The 13,686-nt window shown below is 43.4% G+C and overlaps 1 pseudogene; it reads right to left on the reverse strand.

Moving 5' to 3' along the window:
- Positions 1 to 11,241: 11,241 nt before the first annotated feature.
- On the reverse strand, positions 11,242 to 12,723 carry LOC121483318 (annotated as a pseudogene).
- Between the last annotated feature and the right edge of the window lie 963 nt (positions 12,724 to 13,686).

Consider the following 13,686-nt stretch of genomic DNA (forward strand, 5'->3'; position numbering starts at 1 on the left):
TCTTTGGGGAGGCTTTTGGATGTAGCAATAGATAGCTGGAAAAGTCACTCTAACTCTCTGTAGAGAAGGGAATGAATGGAGCTAGAGTAGACTTGGAGAGATCAGTTAGGAGCAGCTGCTGTAGTCAGGGTAGCCTGAGCTAAGGTTGTGAAAGAGGAGATAGAGAAGGGCATATGCACTTAAGAAATAGGCAGGAGGTAAAATCAAATGTGCTTAGTGATGGGATGGATGTAAAGGAGACAAGTCCTGGATGACTCTAGGTTCTTGCTTGACTAGTTATATGATAAAATCTTTAAAGAGATGGGAAAGACCAAGGGAGGAGTGGGGCAGTGGTGAAGATTTGGGAATTGTGAGTCCTGTTTTGGGCCTCTAAGAAGCTCTTGGAGTGGTCTTGACAAAATCTGGTAGTGGCTGGGAGTTGGTCATTTGCAAAAAGGAAAGAAAGGAGAAGAGGGGCCAGATCCAGGACCAATTAAAGAGGCAGTGTCAACAGGACTTAAAAATCGATTAGATTCGGGCAGCCCGGGTGGCTCAGTGGTTTAGTGCTGCTTTCAGCCCAGGGTGTGATCCTGAAGACCTGGGATTGAGTCTTGCATTGGGCTCCCTGCATGGAGCCTGCTTCTCCCTCTGCCTGTGTCTGTGCCCCTCTCTCTCTGTATCTCTCATGAATAAATAAATAAAATCTTTTTAAAAATCGATTAGATTCTTACAACACAGAAAACACAAACCATAGAAGAAAGACAAAAATAATAGGGCAGATTTCATCAAAATTTGTGACTTCCTCTCACCAAATTGAACCATTTAGAAAATGAATAGTTAAGTCAAAGACTAGGAATAAATATTCACAACACTAAGACAAAGGGCTGGTATCCAGAATATATAAAGAACTCTTATGACTCAATAATAAGACACATAACCCAATTAGAAATGGGCAAATGATTCGAACAGATATCTCCCAAAGGGAGGATAATACAAATGGCTGGTGAGCACATAAGAAGGTGCTCAGCATTATTAGTCATTAGAGAAATGCAAATCAAAACCACTGGACACCACTGTACAGTCACTGGATTGGATAAAATTAAAACAACTGACAATGCCACATGTGGGCAAAGATGTGGAACAATTGGCATATTCATATTCTGTCAATGGGAATGTAAAATGGGACAGTCACTTTGGAAAAAAATCTGGCAGTTCATATTTAACCAAGTATACGCCTACCCACTGACCCAGCAATCCCCCTTTTAGGCATTTTCTCATGAGAAATGACATGGAAGCATATTTCCACAAAGACACTTGTAAAAGAATGCCCATACCAGCTGTATTCATAATGACCTCCATCTGGAAACAACCCAAACATTTGTCCATCATCTGGTGAAGGGATAAACAAAATGTGGCCTCATCATATATGGGAGTTCTACTCAGCAATAAAAAGGAATGAACAAGTGCATAGATGAATTTCTATGAAAGTGAAATAAGTCTTATCCAAAAGAGTACAATGCTGTATGTTGACTTTTACCTGAAGTACTAGAATAGGCCTCAGTGAAAACAATCACACCAGTGGTTGCCAAGGAGGGGTGTGTGTGTGCACCCACACACGCATGATGGAGCTTCCTAAGTGGTTGATAGGGGTGTGCATTATCCTGGTGTGTGCATGAGTCCAAATTCATTGAATATTATACTTATGGGCAGCCTGGGTGGCTCAGTGGTTTAGCGCTGCCTTCAGCCCAGGGCGTAATACTGGGGACCCGTTTATCGAGTCCCATGTTGGGCTTCCTGCATGGAGCCTGCTTCTCCCTCTGCCTGTGTCTCTGCCTCTTTCTGTATCTCATGAATAAATAAATAAAATCTTTTTTTAAAAGAATATTATACTTAAGATTTGCACATTTCTCCGTATAAATTTTACTTATAAAAATCATAAGCAAACAGGTGATGGGCTATGGGTGCCAGAGATGGGACCTACCATGAGAAATCGTGGTGAGTTGGGTACCATAAAGACTGGTAAGCCCCTCCCTTACAGCAGCAGCTTGGATTCAGTGGTTGCAACTGGTGATGTCTGGGATCTCTTATTGGGAATTACCACAGGAGCAAGTGATTCGTCTCTGGCATGAAAACTACCTTCATTGATCTGACCAAAGAGCTACCTACTCCAGTTCAGGGAAAGTCCACAGTTCCACAGTGATGCACAAGAGCTATTATTCTTGCTTTGCTCTTAAAATATGGGAATAGCCACTCAGAAGATGACTTTCTTTCTAAGGTGAGAAACATTCCCAGTGAACTTCAATTACTCCAATTCTCCTGGGTTCTACTCCTGTGCCCTCCTCGCAGTTAACTGTTCTCTCCCACTCTGAACAAAGCAGTTGTTAGCCCTCTCATTTGCCCAAGGACTTCCTATTATGATCCGTCCAAACACAACGAGGGAGAAAGCTCTTACTGTTGCATAATTATTTTCAGTAATTAGTAGGGCCAGGGAGTAGGAAATGACTTTAATGTCTGTGGCTTACTAACATGACTCTGCTTTATCTGCAGCTCCCCTCCCATGCAAAAGTTCAGAGTCCCACAGGGACGCTCACATAACAACAGTAAAAAGAGCTTTCTGAGAAATAGGTGGGCTCACAAGAGATTCAGCCCAGGGGACACTGGGGAAAGTGCGACCTGCTTATGGGCAGCCCTGGTTAGGTTTGAGTTTTGTTTCCCATTACTCCTAATGAATGATCCAAGCTATTCCCTTTGCTCTGTGGTTTCTTCCCTGCTTCTTCCATCAGGGAAGCCAAGAGGTTGAGGAATTGGGCGATTCCCAGTAAGGTTGTAGGGGTTACATATGGTGATTCTAGATGTCAGGCTGGTGAGTTTCAGATTGAAGTCAGTAGAAACGGAGTTTCTGGGGAGTAGGAGAGGCTGGGTTAACCCGTCTTTTTTTTAAGATTTTGTTTATTTATTCATGAGAGGGAGAGAAAGAGAGAGAGAGAGAGAGAGAGAGAGAGAGAGAGAGAGAGAGAGAGAGAGAAGCAGAGACACAGGCAGAGGGAGAAGCAGGGAGCCCGATGTGGGACTTGATCTCTGAACCCGGGATCATGCCCTGAGCTGAAGGCAGGTGCTAAACCGCTGAGCCACCCAGGGATCCTGAACCCCAGTCTTTTTTGATGTATGCAAAGGAATGTGCCTGTTAACCTGGAGTACTTACTGCGGAGAAAGTGCTAACATGACGAGAATTTCAGGCAGTGAGGCAGCCGGTAATTGCCCCCAGAGGGTCAAAGAGCATGATGCCCTGAAGATGCTGCGTGTTGATGGGCCAATGAAGACGTGGGTCCTGATACGGCTGTTCTGATAGCCCCTCTGTCTCTCTCTCATCACCTACAGTGACTATAGCTGCCTTTCTTATTCAGCCGTAAGACAACAAATGTTCATGCGTCAGCATCTAGAGGGAGCGCTGAGAGTCAAGAAGCTGGGTTCTAGGCCAAGGCCCCTTGCTAACCATCTGAATTACTTGGAGCAATAACATTCTGCATCTTAGCCTCATCATTTAGAAAGTGACGAGGGTAGCACCAATCTTGGCTAGTCCCTCCTGGGTTATTGTGAGCAGAAATGTGGAATAACACATGGCAAAGTATTTCATGAAACTATAGTATCAATGTAAGCTGGTATCTGTGGAATACTGGCCTCATACAGTGTGTACATGAACAACCAATGACAATGGGTTATTAGTGAGCTTTTTATGCTGGAATTGGGCATAAATAATTTGGGGGGGGTAGCTGGAATGAAATAGTTTAGCCATGGCTCCAGCTAATTGCCATCCAGTATACATCTGTGAGCCCCAAGGGGTAAATGCAATCTTATTGCCAGATGGGCTCTAGGATTTGAATGGCCACCAGCCAAGGAGCTGCCAGTTGGTGGTTTGCATGTAGTAAAGGAGCCATGCTACATACATATTGAACCCCATCTCTCTTTTACTACTACATGTTGGCAAACATGTGTCTTCCTCCTGGGAAGCGGGAGCTACATGCAAGAATCTGCATGTGAACCGGAGGGAGCTGATGTCTGGGGAGACATGGGCTGAGGGGTACAGCTAGCTCTGAGTCACAGGGCTTGGTATACCACTCAGCAGGATTGGGAGGTGAGGTTGCTGGTTAACCAGCTGCTTTGCCTAGTAGATGTGTCTCACATGCAGGGAAGATGCATGCTTCAAGGGAGGAGAACACAGCGAAATATCCTTATTGCTAAATTGCACTCCATGCAGTTAGAAGTATCCTTGTTGATCAAGAAGCAGTTTGGGATCTTGCAGTTTCTCTCAGCAACCACATGACCTTAGATTATCACTGCATTGGAGACGATGTCCCCTTACATTTATAAATTACTTTATAGTCTGCCTACATCTTAGAGCACTTGGTAAGTAGTGTCGCATCCTCTTATCTTGATTTGGAGTGTTGCAACAGCCTTGTGCAGCGGGTACTGTGATTTTCCTGCATTCTACTGATAGTTCAGAGAGTTGAAGCGACTTGCCTCAGGGTCACACAGCTAGAAAAGAAAAGAGCTAGGACTTAAACCTGTGTGACGCAGCAGTAACAAAGAATCCTGGGGTTAGTGTGCCGTACAAGCCAATTTCAGCTGTATTACAGGCTGGGGGAAAGATACATTGGTACATTAAAAGAACACCTATTTTCCTAAAGAACAGGGAAGATGATTACTGTTGGTTATGACATCTGGCCAGTTTTAGGGGTTAAATAATCACTATTACCATTATTATAAGGGATTTAATATTAGTGACTTTGTTCATGTGACCCTTTTCTCTCTGCCTCCCTGCTCAGCCCCGTCCTCTAAGAGCAAATGCCGTTGTCCCTAGAGGAAAACCGACCAGCTGCCTCTGCTGGTCCATTGAGGCATTTGGGACTGTCCCAGGATGGGGAGAGGAAAAGAAGGCAAATCGAGTGCCTCTTTTGGCTAATGAGTCTCACTATCAATATGTAAGTGAATGCCTTCCGTGCAAGGCAAGGGAAAATTTCTTATAGAGTACATTACTGAATCAACACTGAGAGATGGGATTGGCCACATGGACAGGCTGAAAAATCTCTTAGTGATGACAAAGGAGTAGGACTACATACATTTCCTATTGACTTTCCTGAAGATGTACACAGATTTGCTCAATAGTCCTAAATAAGTTACAGGCTTGGGAATGGATTTCTGGTTTGTCTCATCATCATAAAAACTTCATTAAGTTGAAGCATGGATTCAGCAGCCCTCCCAGGGCTGTCCGAAGAGCCGTGAACTGACAAAGTCTTTCATCAATGCATGCTCTGAATGGTGGTCAATTAAAATGTAGAAAATTTGTGCTGCCTCTTAAGATGGGCACACAGGGAATCTTCAGCAATATCTGTGTAGTATATTGAAGGGCTGAAGCATTTCATGTAAAGGTGGATTAGATGTCTGCTGTGGTACAAAGGAAGGAAGGGTACTCTCTAATGGTGTCCGCAGGGGCGACAGCTCTCGTCACTTGGCCCTGGGGCCGCTGATAGGTTCAGGAATGTCACTTGGACCTCTAAACTAACACATGGTGTTTTGAAGAGAGGTGCAAGGGGGAGAAAAAGAGCCTGGTCTCAGGTAGTAGTGCCAGACAAGCTCATGTGAAATTACTTTTTCTCACACTTGATGTTTTCACAAACTGCGGCAGCAGCAGCAAAGGCAGCCTTTGAGAGATATTGTGTTCATGCTCTGTGATTCGCTAGTGGTAGGCAACATGCCCTGCTGCAAAAGATAGCAAATTGGGAATGTTCTCTCTCTGGCTGGTGGTCCCCAGAGAGCTGGGGAAAATGCAAGTCCCTCATTATCAAGCTGAGGTTTCACGGGACCCATCTAGAAGCAAATTCACCAAGAATCAAGAGTCTCTATGGAAGGAAAATAATACAACATAGGAAAAAAGGATTTGTTTTTTGCATCCAGCCATTCAGCCTTCTAAGCTAGGGCTTCCTGTTTTTTATTTATAGGAGGGAGGAGCTGAATGTATTTAAATTTATGTTGCATTAGTATTGCTAAAGAATTTCTTGATGCAGATGCATCCTGTTGAAGAGGCGAATGTGCACCAAGTACAGGTAATGTTTCCCGGACATTGCTAACTTTCTTGCAGTGCTTATTACAACATTTCATTGGCATATAACATGATTTGGACTTTGTCGAGAGCTCAGGCTACATGTCAAACAAATTTTTCTCCCTTGAGTAATGTTAAAAGCCAGACTGAGGAAGAGAATGGGTAAAGAGCTCTTAGAGGCTTGCATACTCACAAACACAAATAAAGGCTATATGCGCCTTCACTGGGATAAAGGCAGCCTAGTGGGAGGAGAAACCCTGGGGAAGAAATTGAGCATTTCCAGTTCATGCAAGAATGTTAATTTCACACACTAATGAGAATATTATAGGTACATTTTGTGTACAATGTGCTTTTCACACCAGATCCTCAGTTGGGTATCTCAGCTGGGTTTTGCTTCAGTTTGTTACCTTATAAAGTTAAACACAGATCTAAGGCAGTCACAGCGACTCCAGGCTAACCGGTAGCAGCACCTCAGGCCGTCTGCTAGAGGTCTGTGAGAGGTCCTTCAGATGACTGTCGTGGGGGGCGGGGGGAGACTGGGTGCGTGAGGATGAGAAGTGAGGAGGGGAAGGTGGTGGAAGCCTTCAAGAGCCCAGTGAGTCTCTGATACATTACCCACAACGATGGCTCCCTGGGTTATTCAGGGTGAGATTTTCAGTGGGATCTGAGGGCAGGTGTTAGACTTCACTAGTGCCTCTGATAAGTGGCTCAGTCCACTGTTGGCTTTACTTGAAAAGAACATCGTGAAACCCTTTTTCCCTCTCATTGCTTGTTTATTACAGTGCTCTCAGGCATTTCGAAGGCAATATATAATCCAAGGGATATGATATGACATTTGATTATGGCATCAGTCCCATTCAGGATGGCTTCCGGTTTTCTTTCACATTTTCCCATGGGCTAGCCATAGGTTGGCCATCTGTGGCTCAGGTTATCTTGAAGCACCCCTTTCTTTGCAACTCCCATGTCCAGAAAGTCTCTCATTGATGGTAGGTGGGTATAATATCCTCAGCCCCCAAATAACAACTCCTCTTCGTGTCTGTGTGGCACTCCAATGCAAAAAGCTTGACACTTCATGAGAGTGTTAAATTAAAGTGCTGTGCTATTTGCATGAAGGTAATTGATCCATGAAACATACATCTTACTTAGCAATGTGGTTTGGTACATCAAGCTTATGTTTGAGATGATTACTTCCTGAGCAATAAATATGCTAGAATATTTTATCAGTTGGAGCAGGAGAGACACCTGAAATATGAATTTAAAGGTAGTGGCAAGGATGACCAACTGGCGGCTGGTTTGCCATTGCCCATTTATCTCTAAGCAGCCACTTGGCAAAGGGCTTTGCTCTCTCCTCTCACAGACATACATCAGACAGAGTAGGAATAGAGTTTTATACCAGCAATTAATTTATTCCTGGAGTCAACAGTTCCAACCAGAGGAGAGTTGCAGTGAGAAGTGGTTTGTTTCTTGGTTCATGTGAATAACTCTCAGGGAGTCAGTTGGATTCTGGCCACTCCAAAGCAAAGGCCAACCAGCAACTGGTTTTCACTGAGGTCCCCTCCAGAATCTGTGAATGTCTGCTGGCGGAGACAAACTTTCTGGGACTTACCATTATATTTAAAGGGAAAAAGTCTGTTTTTTTTTTTTAATTCAGACGAGAACTTCTTGATTTCTTGTTGCCTGTTTGCCATGAGATTTTGAAAAGGCAAACCAGATGCTAGATGTTGAGGAGGAGGAAGCAACCCAATTGTCAAATTGCATTCAGAGCCTATCGCACATTGCTTCGAATCTCCTCAGTGGTGACAAATCTTTGTCCTCTGAGAACAGGCTATATTTGAACAGCTAAAAGTCATTAGAGCCCACACTGGTGAATAAGGTGGGTGATCATGCTTGGCAATGAATGTTTTGGATTTAGAAATGAGCTGTATCTCTCCGGTAAGGAGACACATTTTTGTATGTGGCTTCAAAGTAAGCTTTGGAGGCAGTTCAAATAAAGAGAGCCAGAAATGTTGCAACACTAGGGCAGTGTTTCTGTCTTTGGACTCAGTGTGTGTCCTCCTGTGGGTGCAACTCAGAGTGTCTTCTTTCACTTGAATACAAAAGTTCTGCTGGTTGGTTGAAAAAGAGAAGCCGCATTTTACTTTGTTGTCATACATTGTATGAATGTGGATTATAACACCTGGAGCTCTTTTTCACATTTTCTCAAGTCTGAGAACAGAATTCTTAGTGGCAACATGGGGGAACAGAAAGATAGTGGCCTTTGAAATCAGAACAGACCCAGTTCTACTTACAAACTGTGTTAAGTTTTGTTAAGTTTGTCCTCATCTGTAAAGTGGGGTGACACAATATCTATTTCACAACACTTTTTATGCATGTTAAAGCAAAGCCACGTACATAAAGGATTTAGTACTGTGCCTGGTGCATATTAGGGGCTCAATCAGTTGTTGCTATTAATATCATTATCACTGATATTACATCACGGTCATTATCACCACCATGATGACCACTGTTACTGTCATTACTACAATTAAGCAGAGATCCAGTGTAGAGAAATAATTGAGAGTCTATTATGGGAGAATCCACTGGTAAGATGGCACCGCTCTCGGTGGAGGATATGGGAACGGGGAAGGTATGGAGGAAGGAGAGGCAAAAGAAGTCAATGAATCCAGGGACATTTTGAGGGCACAGTGAAGGTGATTTGGGCTCATGCATCTCCATCTGTTTCTGAGCTTTCCATTTTTAGCAGGATATGTTTGTTTTTCAGGGAAGTTGGTAATAAGAGATTTGTTTAGAGTTTATTATGCAAATGGTGAGAGGTCAAAAACCCATATTGATGTTCTCTTCAATTAGGCTGGGAATATTTATGACATTTAGACAATTAACTGCCTTGTTTACACAAATACTGTGATAAATGAAAACATCTCAGGCTGGCCAGAAACAACCACCACCACCATCAGCAACACACACACACACACACACACACACACACTCAACAAGGTGAGATTTGAGCCAGAGCTGAGTCCCCTTTTCTCTCCCAGCCATTCTCTGCTTATCAATTTCATGCTGTTTGGTCACTTTGCCTCGGAGTCCCTCTTTTTTTGCTGATGAGTTTCACAGTAATGAGAATATTTAAAGGTAGGCTCTGGGGTTTTAAATGTGATGGGGTTTTAAATATTTAAATATTATGAACATGTTTCATATGCATACAGTGACTCAGTTGATCCACGAGCTTAGTCAAAAGCTCACGTGGAGTGATTTTGACAGAGCGCCTGGTAACAAGGGGAGATGGGTGAGAAAAGCAGCTGCAAATTCCCATGTGCTGTTCCTTAGAGGAAGTTGAACATTGCTAAATATCATATGGGAAGCAGTTGGTGGGAAAATGCTTGTCTCATGTGCTTCTGCTTCCTTAGCCTCCCGCCCTGAAGGAAAACTCAGTAGTAGGATCATGAATACAAAGCTGCAGAAATCATGCTCATGGAAGAGAGACATATGTGTTGAGCAATGGGCCTTCCTTGGAAGTGAAAGGCATTGTGGGAAATGTCTGGGTCAGTTGAATTCCCGCCACTCCACGGAGGCCCTCTCATCGCTATGGAATCTGCACCGTCTAATTTTTTTTATTTTAATTTTTTAATTTTACTATAAAAGTCAGTTTATTTTCCCTTCCTGTGTTTCATATTTTCCCTTTTTTGTCAGTAATGAGGAATTAACTGATTGGAAATTTCCTTGATTAAATAACATGAACAAGTTCATAAACACACCACATTTTATTTTATTTTTTTTAAAGATTTTTATTTATTCATTCATGAGAGACAGAGAGAGAGAGAGGCAGAGACACAGGCAGAGGGAGAAGCAGGCTCCACGCACGGGGAGCCCGACGTGGGATTCGATCCCGGATCTCCAGGATCGCGCCCTGGGCCAAAGGCAGGCGCCAAACCGCTGCGCCACCCAGGGATCCCCAACACACCACATTTTAGAGTATAAAGCAAGAAGTTGAAAAATATTCCCTAACCCAACACAAATCAAGCAGCCCTCCAAATTGCACATTTCCCCCCAAGTTCATGTCCATAATTTAAAATACATATACAGAATGACCTAAAAATATTGATAATTAGTACAGAATTCACAGCCTTGAAGACATACGTGCTTCAAACTGCTAATGGATAGATACCTATCCCCAGGCCCTAGTAACCCATTCCTGTGATTCAAGGTCATATACTTAATGCCTTACTAGGACAAGAGGTCTGTCCTCTGTCTCTAATTCTAGTCTTCTGCTGAGGTAACTCAAGGAACCCGGTTGTGAGAAAGATCAACTCTCTGAAAACAGGGCTAAGCAGATTAGCATCCTAGTGGATCCTAATGTTCCCAAAGAGCAAATCTGGAGTTGAGTACTTCAGTCGTGAGCTACACCTTGGAATGCTCATGACAACTGATGATGCACCTTATGGTTCTTGAAACGAAGACTGTGTAGTTCCAGGAATTGAATTTTGAATGAAGACAGAAGAGAACGAGGTGACAATAATTTGAAGGTATTTCTGCTTCTGGAGGTGAATAACTTTAGATCAGATAGAGTGACTGAGCCAATCACCATGTAGTGTGGTTTTCCCACCACAGTTAACAAAGAGAGTCTTTGTCCAAGGCAGGCTTACACTTGATCCAGCTTGAGCACACTACCAGGATTTGATGCTTCAAAGATGAGTGACTGCTCTTTGCAAACTCATTATCAAAGCAAAATCCAATGCTCCCTTCCTATTCGTGGAGCCCGTCATTGATGCAAACCATGTGCAACTGTCTCGTGGCCACTCAACTTTCTAGGCTGGAGAATTAAGGTCCAAGTCCAAGATAGTATTTCAGGTTAAAAGGATAAATTTCAACAGGCCAAATAAAGAGGCTGGCAGATTCATGGGCCAATCAGTACATTTATGAAACAGTGAAAATCATCCACAATAACTCATGTAGTGTAGAAAAACAGCCTGGCCTTCACCACTGGTCAATATCTCAAGTGGCTGACATTGTTGAAAGAGGCTTGACAATCTGAGGTTTTTGTTGGAGCTCTTAAGACGACCCCCAAATAAGGTGAATTTAAAAAAATAATAGAAAAAAAAATAAAAAAATAAAAAAATAATAGTCCTGATGTGTCTCCCATTGTTCTTTTCTTCTGTGGGCAACACTCACTCACTCAATACATGAGCTTGTCATCTTTGCATAAGATAGCAGATTTCCCTCACTGTTAATGACGAGATAAACAAAGTTGTACAACTTGTCATGAGAATGAAAAAGTAGAACACCCATAATCCCAGATTGTCCTGGATCAAAGACACTAAGTCCTGGCCCACCGCAGCTCCAATGCTTCCAGTTCCATCAACAATTCCTGTGACAGTCGCCAAAGCCTCACTGCTCCCTTGGATCAGCTCTTGGCGACCCAGGTCCACAGAAATAGCAGAACTAATCATTTTAGAAGGTCCACCAATAAAAAATACTGTAACTGCCATCAGAAGTGCATTAAAGGATTTATCGTTTGGAGAATGGCTATACCCAACTAGGGACCCAATGGCCAGAAGTAGACTGAGAGCTAAAACGGGTGCTCTCTTCTGTAATACATCAGAGATGAAACCTTGCAAAGTCCCACCTATAATTCTTCCAACATTGTACCAAATGGACAGCTTGTCAGCTTCAGCCTCCTTCCTTCCGAAGTTGTTACTCGGATAAAAGGGTAACCAGAAGAAGAAGGAGTAATTTACTAACTTCAAGCAGGCATAGGCCAGTGAGTATGGTATAACTCCAGGAAGACAACAGGCCTGATAAAAGCTTATTGCCTTGACTTGGGTAATAGTACTGCCTTCTTGGATGGAATAATTAGGCTCATATTCATCTTCGTTTTCAGCATCATTAATCAATGACCTGTGTGAGTCCTCTTCAAAATTTTCTTCTGCCTCAATGCCTGGGAGACTGATTTCTTCTGGTGACACCAGGAGCCCAAAGAAGATGATGATTCCACCAGCAAACTGCACAGCCGCTGTCACCAGAAAGGCATACTTATAACCGTATTGCAGAACAGAAGAAGCTAGGCATGCTCCCAAAATATTGCCCACTGAAGCACAGGCACTCCAGAGACCAAAAACAACTCCTCGTCCAGCTCTCCCAAACCAGTTGCCCATAACAGCAACCACACAGGGCCAATCAGTAGACTGCAGCAGGCGATTTACAATCCACAGGCAGCAGTAGAGTCCCTTGTTGTAGAAATGCAGCCATTCTGTGACAGTGCCAAAGACAAACACTACCAGTGCAGAAGAGCACATGCCAAAAGATAGAACCCATCATAAATTAAGCCGATCTCCAACAATTCCACTGATGAAAAGGCCCACAGCATTAAGAGAAGAGGAAAATAGTATCCAGTGTCCCAAGGAAAAGTGTGGCTTCCTCTGCACTGAGAAACAAATGGTTGCGCTCCAGATCTCTGCAGGCAGGCTAATTGACTTGTTAAAAGCACTTGGGGTCCACTGCTTAGAGATACTGACTTTGACATTGCTAAAAGTTTTTCTTGATGCATGGAGCAACGAATAACTGAAGAAGGTAAGCAGGAACACAACAGCATGATGATGGCTGAACCGGGAGAACAGAGTTCCTCTTTAAAAAATATTTGGCCAGGCCATAGTCTTCCTGACCTTCCTTCTCACCTCTGACCTTAAAGTTTGGACAGTGAATTATTTACATCATTTCTTCTTTCCGAGACCCGCCACAATCACCTCGCTGCAGCCCACCGTCCGACTAGCTCGGCTCCACTGCCCACAGCCCCTCGCGGCGCCACCACCTCACCCGCGGCTCCGTGGCCACGGTTCTATTTTTTTTTTTTATTGTGGGAGAAACTACATAACATAAAACTTACCACCCTAACTATTTGTCAGTGTACAGTTCAGTGGTGTTAAGTACATTCACATTGTTGTGCAACAGAGCTCTAGAATTTTTTGCCTTACAAAACTGAAACTTTAATGTCCCTGTTAAATGACTCCCCGATCCTCCTTCTCATCAGCCTCTGGAAGCTACCATTCTACTTCCTGTTCCTATGAGTTTGACCACTTATTTATTTATTTAATATTTTATTTATGAGAGACACACAGAGGCAGAGACATAGGCAGAGGGAGAAGCAGGCTCCATGCAGGAAGCCCAATGTGTGACTCAATCCTGGGAGCGTGGGATTCACGCCGAAGGCAGACGCTCAACTGCTGAGCCACCCAGGCATCCCTTGACCACTTTATTTACTTATTTATTTAAGACTTCATTTATTTATTCATGAGAGACAAACAGAGAGAGGCAGAGACAGAAGCAGGTTCTCCACGGGAAGTTCGATATGGGACTCGATCTCAGGACCCCAGGATCACAACCTGAGCCAAAGGCAGATGCTCAACCACTCAGCCACCCAGGCACCCCAAGTTTGACCACTTTAGATACCTCATATAAGTGGAATCATACAGTATTTGTCTGACTCTAACTGGCTTATTTCACTTAGCAGAATGTCCTCGAGATCCATCCATGTTGTAGTATGTCAGAATTTCACTCCTTTTTCAGGCTGAATGGTATTCTGTTGTATGGACTTACCACATTTTCTTTATCCATTT

This window comes from Vulpes lagopus, chromosome X (assembly GCF_018345385.1).
Source record: "Vulpes lagopus strain Blue_001 chromosome X, ASM1834538v1, whole genome shotgun sequence".
NCBI lineage: Eukaryota > Metazoa > Chordata > Mammalia > Carnivora > Canidae > Vulpes > Vulpes lagopus.